Consider the following 19,004-nt stretch of genomic DNA (forward strand, 5'->3'; position numbering starts at 1 on the left):
CCCTCTTCAAAGGAATCCCCTAGCCCACCTCCAGACACAGAGGCAGCAAAAGCCTTCCACAGATTTCTCCACATCACCCCTTCTCCTTCCCACTGGCTTCTGAGATTTCCTGTATAGTTTCCCACTAGTGGACAATGTACTCCAAACTTCAGAAGGCTCCTTGGTGACTTTTCACTGATCCTCCAACTGTACTTCACAGCTCATGCCAAAATTACAAGGACCAATCTTGAAAATAAATCCCTTCCTCCATATTGCCCACAGGGTTGTGTTTTGCTGGTGGAAACCTTACTAACAATGTTTTGAAGCTGGAAAACACTGGTGGGGCCCCACTCATGATTAATAAGAGGTTCTGCAAGTTACAAGTTTTTGGCAAGCCTATTGGTCTTACTCTTTTAGAGGCTTTCCGAATGAAGGCTACTCTTTCCAAGCAGTGCTGTGGGGAGTTTTGGACATCTCTAATGCTTTCTAGTGAGTGTCCCTTATTTACACTTTTAGAACCAACTAGGTAGCACAGCCTAGAAAGCCAGTGGAAGTCCTTTCTGCTTGATTGAATGTTTTAGCTCAGAAGTAGAAAGTAAAAATGAACTGGCCTCACTTTGGACTTCTCTTTTCTCTTTTTTAATTTTGAAAAAAATGTTTAACAATTGGCAAAAAGTATAGCTATTTCCTTTGCATACCGAATTTTAGGATAATAATTATGAAGGACTGCATTCTGTCAGGACCATCAAGCTTTCTTTGTTATTTCCTTAAAGATACTTTTTTCAGTAGAAAGAAATAAAAGTTAGAAGTTTAAGGGATGGCATTAATGACCCCAAATAGACGGATTTCCTGATGTATGATTACATCTATCTATCTATATGATACATGAGAATAGATGAAGAACAGACTTTAAATAGCAGGACTACCCAAATGCCAGGCTTCCCCATATATGAATGGTAGCAGAAATGCCAAAAGAGTCATTGAAGGTGAATATGTATTGCAGATTGTATAAAAGTGGGCACTTTGCACATATTAAACTCACATATTTTTAACTCTACACACTTTTGTGTTATATTTAGATGAAGTTAAGACACACAGCTCCACACGTTTCTATGGACAACTTCTTATCTAGATCCTTAAAAGCTTTTCCAGGTCCACTATGAGCAATCTGTTGCAAGCTCTGTGAATTCTGTGTTGATGAGGTCTCTTTCATCAGAAAGGAATGGGCTCCAACTCAAAACCAGTTAAAACTACATTGCTTTTTGTTGTTTTGTTTTATTTTTTTCTCCACTTACTTGGAAAGTTGGTTTTGTTTTGTGATGTTGGTGTTATTGTTGCTGTAGGGACTAGTCAAATTTCAGGTATGGATTCAGCCAAGGGATTGTAAAATGTCTTGGAGACGATTTTCTTCCTATTCCTTTGCTTTTCATTTTTCCTTCATTTTGGAAAGAATTTATTTCAGTGGCTGCTGGAGACCATTCACAACTCTAAGCCTAATAGAACAAAAAAGATGATACTTTCTAGTTGCCCAACAAAAACTCTGGGATGAGTTCAATGGAATCTGAAGGGTTGGCTGTGTCTCTGACCCATTTATGATTTAATCCCTTGACTAGGACTGGGATGGTCTGAGAGTCCAGGCTGAGGTCATAGGCCTAGGTCCACTCTAGCAGTTGCAAAGGGAATAGTCACTACCTAAAGTGCTTTGCAGTCATGAGGACTGGCTGTGGGCAGGCACAAACCAGCATCACCACCACCACGAAACATACAGATGCCCTCTTCAAACTGACAGTCATCCACTTTGAATTTTCCTGACTGGGGTTCTAGAAAGCACATATAACAAGGTTGTATTAACTGCATCAGATGTTCATTGCTGGAATTTTTTAAAGTACAGGAAAGCATGAAAAAGAAAAAAAAAAACAATCACAGTAATCTCTCTACCAAGACAAAATCATTGTAATCATGTAGGTATATAAACTTTTTTCAGGTAATTTTCCAAAGAGTATTTTCTATTATTATTAAATATACTTCTGTATTCTGCCTTTCAATAGTTAAATAGTTGTTCATTGTGTTATATACTGTACTATATAACTAGTCTTCTACTGATAGATCAGTAGACCTGATAGACCTTCTCATTGCATCTACATTACAAACACTGCTGAAAATACAGGTAAACCTTTGTGATCACCTATATAATGGGTTGGATAGGATAAAGGCCAAGCATTGAACTTGCTGGGTTAAGCAGCATGAACACTTTCCAAATTTCAAACATATTGTCATCCATAATATAATAGCTTATTCTTCTATCAGATGTGCATTTTCTGCTTCCTAAACAATGTTTATTAAAACTATTTTATGCTTGTTGATTTCATAAGCAAAAACAATACAGCTGCTGTTTTCTTACACATTACTTTGTAAAGTTAAAGCAGTTATTCATGTGAATATTTATGATTTTTTAATCTTTTTTTGTGAAATATCTCTTCAGGTCAATTTTTTAAAAATTATCTTTCTTTGTTTAATTAGTCTCTTTGCATACAAGAGAGATTAAGTTTTATAATATATGTTACAAATATTTTTCCTGATACTCTTTTGAAAATTGTAATTCATATTTTCATATTTGTGATCAATCTTTCCATTTATATAACTATCATTATTATTCTTAAAAATGCCTCCAACAGTAAAAATAGAAGAAAAAGTAGAAATTCCTAGAAATTCCAAGGTTTCTTCCAGGTAGTCTATTCTGTTAGGTGACTAATGACACACACGATTAGCAGCTGATATGAAGGACACCAACTACCTGCATCCCCTATCAATTCCCATATCCAAGGAGGCAACAGTCAGTAATAATTTCTGATTTAAAATAATGACATTTGCTCTCTATCCCCCATATGAACTTGGGTTTCTTTCATTTTCTTGTTCATTTCTGTTAATAAGTGTGTCTATTCTGGTCCTAGAAATACATTGTGTAATAACTATTGCCTGTGAGTATGTTTTATTTTTGGCAAGTACAAGTCACGTCTTATTATTTTGATTATTCCAAATGTGGCTGTTATTTTATTTTTGGATACTCTGTAGAATAATTTTGTCAAGCTAAACAAGCCCTTCTGAGACTTTTTAAATTGGGATTGCTTTAAATTAATAAGGTAATTATAAATTAAAGTGTTTCTTCCCATCACAAAATGGCCCATCTGTCTTCTTCCTGTGGATCAACCCATCTCTTCTGGCCGTGGCATGGCTTTCCAGAGATATTTAAGAAGCTTTGTGCAAAATTCTTCCTAGCCAAGTGAGATTTGACCTTGGAACTTCCACCCTGCATGAGAAAGAGAGTGACTGATAGGCCCCCTCTGGTCTCCTCTCTTAAAAGAAAGGAACCAATTTAAGTCTGTACAATCTAAAGTGTGTTCTTTGAGGAACACCGGCCAGAACTCATAGTGGCAGAACTGGTCATTTTCTCCCACCTCAAAGCAAATTCTCTTAGAGCAGCAGGAAATGAAGTGGTATTCACACTATCAATTATACCAGCTGTTTACCTAATGAACTCAGCTGCAGGGACAATCATGTTGAAGACCAAAAGAATGTAATAAGCTATGGTAACCTGGCTGTAACAAGCACCTTGGCAAACTCAAGGTCTGAGCTCACACGATTGCATTCTAACTGCCAGGAAGGTGCCATCCCATTATTGACTTATAATGCCATGTTATTTATTGGGATAATTATGCTTTTCTACCCCTCAGGGGAGCCAACTCAGAGAAAGTAAGCAATGTATTCTTATTCATTCAGCATGCGAGCAAATTTCAAGTCAGAATAGATCTCTTCAAGATCTATTATATTGTGTGGAGGACCCTGCAGGCTTTGTCCCTACCCCTCAAAATTATAGGGGCTTAGAGGGCATTGTATAAATCGGTGGGAAGCTGGTTCTTTTAAGTTCAGTGAAATAAATTTCTGTTCTGTCAGAGCTATTTTGCCTGGAACTCTCACTCACCCCCCCCCCCAAAAAATGTTACCATCTTGTTCCTGTTCACAGAGCCTCTTTCTAATATTGTATGTATTAAAACAAAATTTTTCATGTCATTTCATATATTCTATATAATCTTCAAAAGAAGTTATTGCAAATGAGAAAATGGGGACTCAGAATGGCCAAATGACTTCTATGTCACTAGAAGTCAGTAATTCTCTTCTCTGGTTTTTTATTTTTTTTTTTTCAGTAGTACTAGGGTTTGAACTCAGGGTCTCATGTTTGCTAGGCAGGCACTCTACCCCTTGAGCCACTCCACCAGCAATTATTCTCTTTTCACTAAAAATAATTCACTTGTTTACTTATCCAATTTCCTATTAGGTTTCTATATCCTTAAAATCTGACATCTTCTGGTTCCTTCTCTACTGCCCAGGCCTCTGGTGTAGGTCTTGATATCTATGGTAGGAGTTTCATGGTTGTTAGATAGTAGGAAAATATTGGGCTAGAAGTCAGGAAATGGTGCAGTCCAGTCTTGGCTCTAGTTCATTTAAGTCCTGTGAATTTGGGCCCATTCTTTCCACCTGAACTTCAGTCTTCTCATCTCTAGGGTAGAGATGATGATGCCAAATAGTATCAAATCTCAAACCTCTTTGTTCTTTTTATGGATTTTCTGCAAGGGTTAAATGAAATTCAGTGTAGGAAAGGATGATGAAATCAATTATGAAGTATAGATAAAATAAAATCCATCTTCTTAAAATGTATGCTGGTAGAAGCCAACTAGAATAGAAAACACTAATGTAGAAGAGTCACAGAGATCAGAATGGCTCTCACAATATCAGAACACCTTGAGTCTGTCTTAGAAGTATCTTCTGGCTGATTACTGATCACTAGGCTCTGTACCCTTTGGCATGGTGCAGTAGAAAGACCATTGTATACAGAACCAAAATATCTGGGTTTAATATTAATTTTTACAGGAAGAAACCATGTAGTCAAATTATATAACTTCTAACGTCAGCTTTAATTTTCTTTCCTAAAAATTATTAACAGTGATAATGACTGCAATGGTCTATGTGGGAGGGGAAGGATTAGATTATCTTTAAATTACACTGTAACTTTCTAATTCTATGAGTCCGTATGTACCTTTGGAGTTTCATCATTATGGTCAAAGTAGAACTTGGAGAGAGTGGTGTGGGTAAAATGGATGCTCAGGGATTGGAGTGCATGTATAAGCTGATAATGAATGAGAATCAGCAATTTCATCTCCTCCTGGAGAAAGCATTCTGGTCAGGCACAGTAGCTCGCGTCTATAATCCCAGAGGCTCAGGATGCAGAGATTGGGAAGATCGTTTTTCAAGGCCAGTCTGGGGAAAAAGCTGGCAATCAATAAGTTGGGTGGGAAGCCACCCACCTGTCAAACCTGCTATGGGGCATCACGGTCCAGGCTGGCCCTGAGCAAAAATGCAAAATCCTATCCAAAAACTAGCTAAAGCAGAAAGGACTGGAGGTATGGCTTAAGTAGAGAAGCACATGCCTGGCAAGCATGTGGCCCTGAGTTCAAACCCTGGCACCATCAGAAAGCATTCTGCTTATGAAAGTGGTAGCAAATACTGCCACAGGCTTCTACCTCCTTCCAGTGGGGTTGGAGTGAGTTAGACTCTGTGTCTATCACTAAGTACCTTCTAGTTGGCTGACTTCCTCTCCAATAAGCCATTAGAGATGTGGGCAACCAGACTCTGCAGTCAGGGCCTGAGTTGTTGACTTCAGAGGGGGATGGGGACCTTATCACCAGCTTCCCACATGATCCTCGCATGTAGTTCTCTGATCACTCCTGTTTGCTTTCTTCCTGAAGATTTTCTGGGCTTGAATCTTCTCCTCCATGTCCCTGGTGGAGCTTTCCCAGCAGATGGAACATTTCTGAAAAACCCTTCACCTTTTTGGGTAGACTTTGCACTGTGCTTTACCCTCAGAGGATAGAACCTAAAATCAAACTGGTGTATTTAGCAGTGGGAAAATGCACATTTTATAAACATCAATGTCCCATTCTCTCTGTGCTTCACATCATTTTCATATGATTGCTATGAATTGCTATTTTTATCCTAAGAAATTTATGCTTAATGTGAAAAGTAATGCACTTCCTCAAGATATTCAATGGTAAGTTTTCTACCTCAGCCATGTTTCTGTACTTTCTGAGGACTGGTTAGTTACAGACCCTGCAGAGGTTCAATTCATATTCATGCTAAGAGAAAACATGCCTCTTAAGACATCCTTGAACTAAAGGGTGAAGAAAAATGCCTTGAGGAGGGAGCTCAGTGCCAGAGTACAGCTCAGAGCCACCAAATCTGTGAGAAAGCTGATGATGAAAGACAAAATAACATTTTTTAGTCATGGATTTTATAAGCTAAACCCCGGGGATTATTTCTTGATGGTGGAAGAAGGCGAGAGGCACATTGGCAAAGAGCCTGCAGAATAATTTTAATGACCTTTCCCATGAATAAAATAGTTTTATTGCTTTGTACCTTTGCTGAGAACTAGGGTCTAGGAAAAGGCAGACAGGGCAGGAAAACACAGTTGGCTTTGACTTTAGCAATAGAAAATGTATTCCCAAATAATCACACTGGGCTATGGAGTCTCACTGGAAGGACTCTCCAAAACACAAAAACTCCAAAAACTGTACACACACACTGTAGAAGTACTAAAAACCAAACTTACCTGGGGCCACAGTGTTACCAGAAGCCTTGCAATTTCTTTTATATGGTGGTCTTCATTGTTCACAATGACTTTTTCCAGTCTCCACTTACCCCAAACACCCTATGCCACCTTCCTCACTGACTCCCCAAAGGTGACATTGAGCCCAAGTTCACAGTTCTGCAGGGCAGAACTCTCTTGATGTCCTGCCCCTCAATAGCTAGCTTTCTTTTACTGGTACTGCATTAGTTTTCTAGGGCTGCTGTAACAAACAGTGTAACAAAGTACAGTAGTCTGCCTTTACTCTTGGTTTCATTCTTTTTGATTTCAGTTATTAGTGTTCAACTGTAGTCTGAAAATAATAAATTGAAATACTTCAGAAATAATCAATCAGCTTTAAATTACAGGTGATTTTGAGTGGCATGATTAAATCTCAAAGATCCTGCTCCATCCAGACCAGAATTTAAATCATCTCTTTGTACAGCATATTCATGCTACATATACTACTTGCCTGTTAGCCACTTACTAGCCTTTCTGGTCATCAGATTGACTGGTCCAGTATCCCGGTGTTTAGAGGTTTAGTACTGTTTGTGGTTTCAGTCATGAATACTGGTCTTGAAATGTATCTCCCATTGATAAGGCTGGAGAAATTACTGCACTCTGGACTATATGGCTTATGTACAGAAAAGTTGTCTTACAGTGCTTATGAAGCTCCCATGAGATCCTAGCTTCTGTTGGTTTTCTGACAATCTTTGGTGTCCCTGGCTTCTGCTACTTCATCCTGACTTGGTGCTCTGCCTCTGTGTGTTTGTGTTAACACTGTTGACCTGTCTTCTTGAAATGCCTCCGTGTTTCAGACTCTGCCTCTCTATGTTCTCCTCACACCAGGTTGTCTTGGTTTTCTCCCTGCTTCACTGACTATTACATCACAGTCACCTTTGCTGGCTCCTCTGTTTTGTCAATCTCTTAAAATGTCAGCATTTCTCAGCAACCCATTCTCAGTCCTCCAGATTCTCTCCTTCTGTGAACTCTTTCACCCTCAAAACTTCACTGACCCTCTGTATGCTCCAACCCTCAAATACAGGATGGTTCTCCTGACTCCAGATCTACATGAAAGATCGCCAGAGGACATGGTAAGAAGGGATCTATAGATAGCTTAAACTTAAGTTGTTCCAACTGAGTTTATCACAAGTCACTAGTTCTGTTTCTCTGTCTACACCTGAAATCCCAGTCAGCGGAGCCTGAAGACTTTACCTTCTTTACCTTTTCCTTTTCCCCAAACCATGTCCAATCATACCTGTTCTTTAGATTCTTTCTTGCTATTTTTCTTTTTTTTTTATTATTCATATGTGCATACAAGGCTTGGGTCATTTCTCCCCCCTGCCCCCACCCCCTCAATACCCAGCAGAAACTATTTTGCCCTTATTTCTAATTTTGTTGTAGAGAGAGTATAAGCAATAATAGGAAAGAACAAGGGTTTTTGCTGGTTGAGATAAGGATAGCTATACAGGAAGTTGACTCACATTAACTTCCTGTGTGTGGGTGTTACCTTCTAGGTTAATTCTTTTTGATCTAACCTTTTTTCTCGTTCCTGGTCCCCTTTTCCTATTGGCCTCAGTTGCTTTTAAGGTATCTGCTTTAGTTTCTCTGCGTTGAGGGCAACAAATGCTAGCTAATTTTTTAGGTGTCTTACCTATCCTCACCCCTCCCTTGTGTGCTCTCGCTTTTATCATGTGCTCAAAGTCCAATCCCATTGTTGTGTTGCCCTTGATCTAATGTCCACATATGAGGGAGAACATACGATTTTTGGTCTTTTGGGCCAGGCTAACCTCACTCAGAATGATGTTCTCCAATTCCATCCATTTACCAGTGAATGATAACATTTCGTTCTTCTTCCTGGCTGCATAAAATTCCATTGTGTATAGATACCACATTTTCTTAATCCATTTGCCAGTGGTGGGGCATCTTGGCTGTTTCCATAACTTGGTTATTGTGAATAGTGCTGTAATAAACATGGGTGTGCAGGTGCCTCTGGAGTAACCTGTGTCACAGTCTTTTGGGTATATCCCCAAGAGTGGTATTGCTGGATCAAATGGTAGATCAATGTTTAGCTTTTTAAATAGCCTCCAAATTTTTTTCCAGAGTGGTTGTACTAGTTTACATTCCCACCAACAGTGTAAGAGGGTTCCTTTCTGCCAGTAGCTTATTTCGGGATTTTAACATAATTGTGCTAGACATCGCAGCACCACTAACAGGCCTCTTTGTCTCTGTTCCTGCTGCAGTCTTGTCCGTTGTCCACACTGCAGCCAGTGACCTTTCTCAGTATAACACCAGGTACCCACTAAGAGATCTCCAATTCTTCCCATTGCGGTACAACTAAAACACAAGCTCCATAGAATGAAGTTTCACAGTCTGTCGAGTGCCTGACTACTTAATTCCATTGCTCAATATTCTTTTGTTTGCTTGTTTTGAGATAAGGTCTCACTATGTAGTCCAGGCTCACCTCAAACTTGGGATCCTCCTGTCTTGGCCTCCCAAGTGCAGGGATTACAGACATGTACCACAACATGGAACTTATAGATCCCCAAGGCATCAAGACTTCTCTTACCCTACAGCATTTGTACTTTGCTGCCACTGCAAAGAACCATACATCTCTTCTTTTTCCCTATGCCACCAACCCTTCAGGTGGGAAACTCACATCCCTTGTACTGGTACAAAAGGTCCTCCTAAATTTTCTATTAGCTCTGCTAATTTTCACTGCATTATATATTATGTATTTTATGTATAATAAATATTCCTTGAGGATGAGGAAATTAAAATCTGTAGGCAAGAAATTGCCTATCTCTAACCACACAGCAAAGAACCTGGCATTCAATAATGTCTGTTTAATGAATGCATAAATAAAAGGAGATCAACTATTCATAGGAACTGTTGAGGCAAGCCATATTTGACTTACATTAAAAAAAAGTATGTTAATCATTTTGAAACCCCAATAAAATATTTCAGAAGTGGAAGAGTTGAGAAAAATGAGTAGAGGCCTCAAATACTTGCAAACTTTTTAGAACACATTTTATTGATAGTTTGAAAATGCCACCTAGATGTTTGTGATGAATATTCAAGGTCGAATTGGGGAGAAAATATAAGTTCCTCTTCATTTGCACAGTGATTAAAACAGCAGTCTTCCTACTGTTTTCTAGTGTTTCAAAAATGCCACAAAACACACTTCTAGGACCTGTGTGTGATGAAAATGAAGCCAGGGCCGACTTAGGTTTCCACAGGCAGCATATTAAAGACTGCTCCTATCACTGTCTCTGAAGTCCCTAGACTCTCCCACAGGGTTTCAGCCTAGCGTAGTAGAATAGCACGATGAGTCTGACCTTCTAATTCTTCTATTTTGAGCACTACAAGGTAATATGGAGCCCTAATGAGAAAGGGAAGGGGGGACTGCTTAAGTCTAAAGTCTAATAATTACCAAATCTGTCAACTCTGCCATCAGACTAGATCCGAAGCCCAGATATTTTCCATTACTTCTTCTGTTCCCCTTTGGCTCTGATCACCACTATTTCTTCCTTGAATTATTCTGAAGGACTCCTAACACCTGCCCTTCTTCCTTAATTTTCTGTTCTCAACACAGTAGCTAAGGGCACCCTACTAAACCGGAAGTGAGAATGTTTCACAACTCTATAATTCAAAATAAAAACCAAAATGCATTGAATGAGTTTGAAGATCTTGTAAGATCACTGTCCTCTACACTGGCCACAACCAGCCTGACCTTACCTCCCAGCATAGGCTCTTTCACTCGCTCCACTTTCCCCACACTGGCCTCCTTCTACTCCTTTAAAAGCTCAGGTATGCTCTTTCTCAGAGCTTCTGCACTTGCTGTTCTCCCAACAGGGACATTTTCCTCAAATATCTCTGTGCCTTGCTCATTCACTTCCTCCACATTTTTGGTGTAATGATTCTGCTTTTGTAGCATCTTCCACTCTATTTTAAATTGTAGTACTGTGTCAACATTAGCACTACTTATTTACCTTCCTTGCCTTAATGTGCTCTTCAGCATACAATTCCATCTGACACCTATTTTGGTGGTTACTGGGGTTTGAACTCAGGACTTCACACTTGCTAGACAGGTGGTCTACCAATTGAGCCACTTTGCCAGCCCTGTTTTGGTGTTGGACTTTTTCAAAGTCTTGGAAACCATGATTCTCCTGATCTCTGCCTCTTGAGTAATCAAGATTACAGGCATAAGTCACTGACGACTGACTGACTTTAAAAAAAAAAAAGTTGTTTCTTTATTGCTTGATTCTCCATGTTTTGAGCTGCTTCGGGTTATTATTTGCTTTCACTCAGTGATGTATCTTCCACATTTAACACAGCACCTGGCACACAGTAGTCACTCAATAGATATATGATAACTGAAAATATAAAATAAAATTTGAAGCCTTCCACTTTGGCCATAATGGAGAAGAACCCAGTTAATTTTTTCACTTAAGTAAAAATAGCCAAAATATACAAAATGCTATTTTTCAGACATTGGAAAATCAGAAACTCAGCAGTTATTCTTAAGAAGGGCAAGAAATAGAGTGAGCCCCAATAATGTCCAAGGATAGAGCCTTGAGAGAGAATCACAGGGTACCCTGAAGAAAAGGATGCAGCAATATTCTTGAGCTGAAGTTTGGGGAGTACAGGTGGCTAGAACTCGTGGCAACAAGTAAAGGAGAGGAGAGGAGAGCATAACTTAGGGATTAGAAGATAGAAGAATTAGAATATAGATTGTAGATGATTCCCTTGTAATATTCCACTGTGAACTGATCAGTATGTGCATGAGTGAGAACACAAAGTGGGACACGGTAGGTCACTTCTGTAATCTTAGTTTCTTCGGAGGCAGAGATGAGGAACACAGTTCATGAGATTCCATCCCAGCCAATAAAACTGTGCGTGTTTGCATTTGCCTGTCATCCCAGCTTCACGAAAAGCATAGCTAGGAGGATTGAGGTCCAGGCTGATCCAGGCAGAAACATGAGAACACTCATAAAAAATTAATTTAAGCAAAAAGGGTAGAGAGTGGCTCAAGTGGTAGAGTGCCTGCCTAGCAAGCTCAAGGACTTGAATACAAACCAAAAACAGAAACAAAAAAAGAAAAAGAACTTCATGAGAATGAACTCACATCCTCAAGCCCTTTTATAATTCACACTAATCCACCCATGAGAACCTCTATCTATACAGAATAGCATTTCACAAAATTCAACATGTATTAAACTCTCAGAACACCAGGACTAGAGAGAAATTTCGTCAATGTGAGAGTGAAGAACTACAAGGACAGAGCTGACATCATTCTTAAGGGTGAGTCACCAGTACAAGGCAAGGACATCTATTCCCAACACATTGTGCTAGGAGTACTCAGAGTACAACACATCGAGGTGAAGAAACACCACCATGGATCTTGGAAAGGAATACTCAAAACTGTCTTTGTTTACAAATAACCAAAGTACATAGAAAATCTCAAGAAATACAGAAAATAACTAGTAAAATTAAAACATGAATTCAGAAAGTTTGAAGTATACAAACCCAATTATTTACATAATAGTATAACTATGTTCTCTATGTAGTATTTGATCAAAATATTACTGTATAATACTAGCAAATAACTGGATAATGACAGTTAAATAAAATTTATTGTAAAAAAATCAAAAGATACTTGGAGAAGAATTAAAGAGAAGATGTGCAAAATCTCTAAACTGAAAACTAAAATATTGCAAAGAGAAATTAAAAAACAGCTAAAGATATTGAGATAAACCATCCATATGCATTTGTCAAAACTCAGTATATTACGATGTCAAGATTTCCCAACTTGATTCAATGCTGCCACAGAGTTTCCACAAACATTTCTGTTGAAGTTGTCAAGAGGATCCTAAAATATATATGAAAATGCAAAGGCTGTACAATAGCCAAAACAATTTTGACAAAGAAGAACAAAGTTAGAGGTGTACATTATCTCATTTCAAGACTTACTGTATAGCTACATTAATCAAAGTAGCATGGTATTGACAGAAGGGCAGAAATAGAGTCAGTGGAACAGGATAGACAATAAAGAAATAGTTCTACATTTGATATTGTTTTCCAATAAAGGTAATGCAATGGGAAAAGCAAAGTCTTTCCAATAGATTTACTTGGAAAAAATTCATTATATATGGAAAAAAAGAACCTCAATCACTATCTTATAGCATTCATAAGAATGAATTTAAAATCTACAATAAGCCTAAATGTATACTGCTGTAAAGAGAAAATACAGAAGTAGAATGAAAATGAGTAAGACTCACTTTACAATAAATAACTAAGTAAAGATTTCTTGGACAGGACAGAAAAAACACTAAAGTATAAAAGAAAAACTTGATGATTGAAATACAACAAAACAAAAAAGTCTGCTCACTAAAATACTCAGTGAAGAAAATGGAGAAGTACAACAGATGCAGCATAAATATTTGACAAAAGACTTTTATTCACAATATGGAGAGAACTCTGACTACTTAATAATAAACAATGAACACACAATTCGAAAGAAAATATAAAAGTGGCTAATAAGCAAATGAAGACATGCTCACCACTTCAGTCATTAGGAAAATTCAAATTAAAACTAAAATAAAAATAATACTCCACACTCACTAGAATGGTTAAAACTAAAGATGATACCTGATGTTGGTCAAGATGTGAAGCACTTTGGATTTCCTTAGAGTGCTGGTTGCAAAACAGTATGGCCATTTGGGAGAACAAATCAGTAGCTATATTCACTTACCTTAAGTAAAGCAAAACACTTCTTTAAGGTAAAGCAGAGAAATTGCACTGTAGATATTCACTCAAGACTGCATAAAAACTGGAAACAACCACAATGTCTGTCAACAATTTACTGGACAAACAAATGTATTTTCACAAGACTACTAAGAAGTGACACTTAAATGCTGATATGCATTTAACACATTAATTCTCAAAGGCATTGTCTTGAGTAAAGGAAATAAGACACAAAAGAACTCCTATTGTACGGTCCAGTTGAGATGACCCTCTAGAACCACGAAAACTGATCTACAGTTATAGAAAGCAGGACAACAAAGACAGAGAGGGATTGCCCAGAATTAACATGAGACAACTCTGGAGTATTGAGTACCTCAGTTGGGGTGGTGGTTATACAGACTACGCACTTACCAAAACTCCTAATGCTATATTTAAAGTCTATGCATTTTATTGTATGTTGTAGAATTCTACCATGTAAAAACACGCTTAAGAAATGCCTCCCCATTTGCATGAAGACAAGTAATAATAGGATTTGGAATTTGAAGCTATGAAGCTATAAAAAGGAGCATGATGAGGGAGAACGGGGTCCCAAGAAATGAGATAGACCGATCTTACCCAGCTATTTGGGGCAAATGAGCACCTTCTCTCTGGTACCAAAGTGTATACACAATTAGTGAGGATTACTCATTCTTACCCCAAAGCAAATATTAGAGGTTCGTGTACAGGCAGTCCCTGAGGACAGTTTGACCATGGAATTTTCAGCTTCATGATGGTGCAACAATAGTAAGCATTCAATAGTAACTATAAGTCATCTTTTTTTTAAATTTGGCAGTACTGGGGTTTGAATTCAGGGCTTTGCTCTTGTGAGGCAGGTGCTTTACCTCTTGAGTCCTGCCTGCAGCCCAGTACTGCAAGTTTTGAAGTTAGATCTTTAATCTGCCATACTAAGCTGAGTGATGGCAGAAAACCACAGCTCCCAGTCAGCTGTGCAGTCAAGAGGGGAACAAAGCATTCTCCACAGTGAGCTCTGTGACTGGACTTTTGTTTTTAATACAGGTGTTCAGTAAATTGCATGAGCCATCATTATGAAATAGCGTTTGTGTTAAGTGATTTTGCCCAACCGTACACTAATGTAAGTGTTCTGAGCACATTTCAGGTAGGCTAGGCTAAGCTATGCTGCCTTTGCTTGCTTTGGTGTATTTAGCACATTTTTGACTTACAATTATTTTCAATTTATGATGTGTTCATTGAGATGTACCCCCTCATAAACTAAAGAGCCTTTGTATAGGCCATGTACCTGTATCTAACAAGAAAGGGTTTGGAACTGGGCAGAAATTTGCCTAGCTGAGGATTTGAAGGAAAAAATCCCAAGTGTGAAGCACTATTTACTATGAGATCAGTATTCTGTAGCCATTACACAAGCAGTTATGAGCTAAATGACTCCACGTGCCGCCTTTGCCAGGAGGAAGGGGAGTAGAGCCCTGAAGAGTAAACTTGAGACAGGTGGGATTTCAGTGCCCTTGCAGCATGGTGGTGACATGGTTCTACAGCTGACTTTACACATGTCCAGCCTGAAGTGCAAACAGGAGCGCTGGTCACACGTTCAAGAGTTCTCTGGAGGTTAACACACTGCATTTCAGCAAAATTTGACACAGTGCAGAACAAGATGTTGTGTTATTACCTACTTGAGAATTACCAATAGGCTTACAGTACAGTAGATCTCATTTAGAAACTCCATGAAATAGAATGATCAGGCGAGGTGGACAAAGAGACAGAGGGTTGGGGCTGTGACTCAAGTGGTAGAGTGCCTGCCTAGCAAGAACAAGTTCCTGAGTTCAAACTCCAGTACTGCCAAAGGAAAAAAAGAAAAAAAATGGACTGAGATGCAGGGCAGAGGAGATTTTGGGGACCTCCCTGCTGAGAGGCAATGGGACTCAAGGCCTAGTTGACCTTCTGGTTCTCACATGTCTTAAGAGCACAAATAGATAATTTTAAAAGGAAAAATATGCAACTCCATTTACGTCAAATAGGTCTCAATGTCACAAAAGAGCAATTTAAACAAAAATTAGCTAGAGAGTTGGGCATGGTGGCTCATTCCTGTAATCCCATCTACTTTGGAGGCAGAGATCCGTAGGAACTCTGGTTTGAGGCCAGTCCAAGTAAAAAGTTAAAGAGACCTCAACAAAACAAGCAGGATGTAGTAGCACAAGCCTGTCATCTCAGCTACGCAGGAGGCATAGACAAGAGGTCAGAGGTCCAAGTTCAGCCCAGGCAAAAAAGTGTGAGAAGCTATCTGAAAATGACCTAAAGTGAAAATGGCTGGAGGAGTGGCTCAATGGGTAGACCAAGTTCAGGGGCCTGAGTTTAAATCCCAGTACCACTAAAAATAATGAGCCAGAGATTTTTATGATTCAGGTTGGTGACAATTTGGAAAATATTTGTGTGTGTCTAGAAAGATAAATACTATTATGTACTGTTAATAGAACTGTAAATAATGTAACCTTTTATGGAAGTAACTTGACAAGATGTATTAAGTGACTTAGAATGTTTCATATTCTTTCAATCCCCAGTACCTTACCCCTAAAAGAATGTTTCATATCCTTCAAATAAATCATAACTCAAATCAGTTCTCCTGTGACATGTTTGAAGTAATGATCACACATGCAGATAAGAATTTATGCACAGGAATGCTTATCAGAGTTAGCAAAAACTGGAAATCATATAAAGGTTTAATAAAATAAAAAGAACAATGGTTAAACAATATGCAGCATATTATTGAACATTATAAACCCATTATAAATAATGTTCTTGAAGAGTATGAGAAAATCTTCAAGATTTAGTACTAAGTGCAAAAATTGGATAAATGGGTAAAACTAAAAGTATAAATTCCACAGGAGAAGACTTGTATGTGTACAATTCTATAAAAATATGTCAAAATTCCATGGCAATCATAAAAATATGAATAATAAAAAAGACACTGATTTATTGATATCATAATAGCAAAAATTAGAAGAGCCTAGAATACCAAGTGTCTCTAAAAATGTGGGAAGATGAAGATTTATGTCATGAAGATAAACAATATGGTGGTACTTAAAGAAAGTTTAGGCCCAATGACCCAGTAATTTCACCCTTTGAATATACAACAGAGACAGTCGTACACAGGATGTGTGTGAACATGTAGGAGTTGGTTGTTATGATGCTGATTATAGCTGGGGGAGGTTAGGAATAACCCAAATGTTCAACATAGGAGGAAAGAATCAGAAAAAATGGTGACAAAAATGAAACAAAAATTATATGATGTACCTATCAATGTACCTTAAAACATACTGCTGAGTGAAAAACAAGAACAGAATGAGATTTTTGGACAAATGCCTATTAAGAACACCTACATAAAACAATATAATAGACCACACATATCAAAAATACATGTTACATATATCAAAATCATTGATGTTTGTTCAACAGAGAGGAATAATAGTTGTTGTTATTATAAGAGGTCCTTCTTAAATTGATGGATATTGGTGAAGTTATTGAACTGAAAGACATGGTACATTCAATGCTTTGTATCTGAGATCACAAAAAAGAACTATATTTTAATCTCATATAGCGACACAGTCCCAACTTTGAAATAAATATGCAGTGAAACCAGGAGTAATGAAAAACATTAAAATGTTAGCAATGAAAATCTTTGAGTGATTGTCAATTTCTTCCTTTGTGTTCTTAGCTCAGGGCTGAGTTCTAGCCTGTAGCATGCCCACTATTGGGATTAGAAGGTGTTTGTGCACAATAGGATGGAATGGAGTGGAGTGGAGTGGTATGGCAGAGGGTACTGTCAGTTCATTCAGCCTATGATAGAACTGGGTCACTTATAAGCAACATAAATTTGTCACAGTTCTGGAGTCTGGGAAGTTCCAGACCAAAATGTTGTCAGACTCAGTGTCTGGTGAGAGCCTGTTCTCATAGATGGTAACTTATCACTGTGCCCTCCCATGGTGGTAGGGGCAAGACAGATCTCTGGGTCCTCTTATAAAGACACTAATCTCCTTCATGAAGGCTTTGCCCCCATGACCTAATCATGTCCCACCTTCTAAGGCCACTACACTGATGGTCAGGTCTTACCATATGAATTGTGAATAGGCACAAACATTGAGACCATGGAAAGTGGGCAAGTCAAAATTGGATAAAGGTAATCATGGAAGAAGACACCCAGAGCTCAGGCACTGAAGGGGCACCAAATGTCCTAAGGTGAAGCTCAGACCAAGGGAGGTAGAAACCATGGTGATAAGACAAGAAGTTCTCAGTAAGAAAATATGGCTGGGGAGAAGGTGCTGCTCCCCACATTTCTGCACAAAATCTCTCAGAACTCTAGTTGTACTAGGGTCTCCAGAACTTTAATTCCCTGGAAAAGAGGGAATTGATTACCCAGAAGTGTTATGTAAAGAAAAACCCGGGTTCCCATCACTGACTTCTGGGTAGACAGAACTGTGGAAGGAGAATGTGGATGTAGCAAATGTCAAAAACAATGACCAAGTAATGTCTCCTACTCTCTGGATTCTGTGATGGTTCATTTTATCTCAACTTGATTGGGACACAGGGTGCCCAGATTAAACTTTATTTCTGGTATGTCTGCAACAGTATCTCTGGATAAGATTAGCATTGGATCAGAGGACTCAGTAAAGTAGATAATTCCTTCACAATGTGGATAGGCATTATCTACTTGATTAAGGGTTAAGAACAAGAGGCAGAAGATGGAGGAATTAATTCCTTTCCAGTCCTTCCTGTCTGCTTGAGCTGGAACATTGGTTTTCTCCTGGCTTTGGATTGGGATTTACACCACTGATTTCCCTGGCTCTCAGGCAACTGAGACTGTGTCGCCCCACCTGTTTTCATAGGTTGCGGTCTTGCTGAGGGCAGATTGTGGACTTTTTAGCCTTCATAATTGGGTGAGCCAGTTCCTATTGGTCAAATTCCTCTGGATAAACCTGATAAATACAGATTTCTAAAATAGTCTAGAAATAAATGAGGTATAAAAATAACTGTTCAAAATTTTGAGGATTTGCATTAGGAAGGAAGAGAAAGAACCAGTGAAATCTATTACTGTTGTTAATAGACTTTCAGGTTACATGATCCAAAAGGTATGTTACATATTTTCTCTATTTTCCAAGCATTCTGTATGTAAACAAAATATTACTTTATAGTGAGAAAAAAATGTTATAATAAATTTAAAAATAAGAGCCCTCAAGTACAAAAGATGGTGAGGTATTTCCAAGAAAGGTTCTACTAGCAATGTTTTCTTCTCTTTCTACTCTTGTGTAACAGAATGTAATTCTGTCTGTGGTGCTCTGCTCCATCTCAGGCCTTGGACTAAAGTCTGGGAGAGGATACACCATCTTGTTTTCAAACAGCTCAAGGTCTGTTCTAGAAGGGTGTCTAAAAGTTGTTATTCTGACATTTTATATTTTAATTCTACAGCTCAAGTTAAAGGACTATTTCTAGAATGATGGACACCACATCTCTCATGACTGCTCTTAACAGTTACTCAACTTAGACAACATATTCCCTTTCCTTGTGCAGTTGGGAAGAGGTAAGGTGGTATAATATC

The sequence above is a fragment of the Castor canadensis genome, chromosome 10 (genome assembly GCF_047511655.1).
Source record: "Castor canadensis chromosome 10, mCasCan1.hap1v2, whole genome shotgun sequence".
Classification (NCBI taxonomy): Eukaryota; Metazoa; Chordata; class Mammalia; order Rodentia; family Castoridae; genus Castor; species Castor canadensis.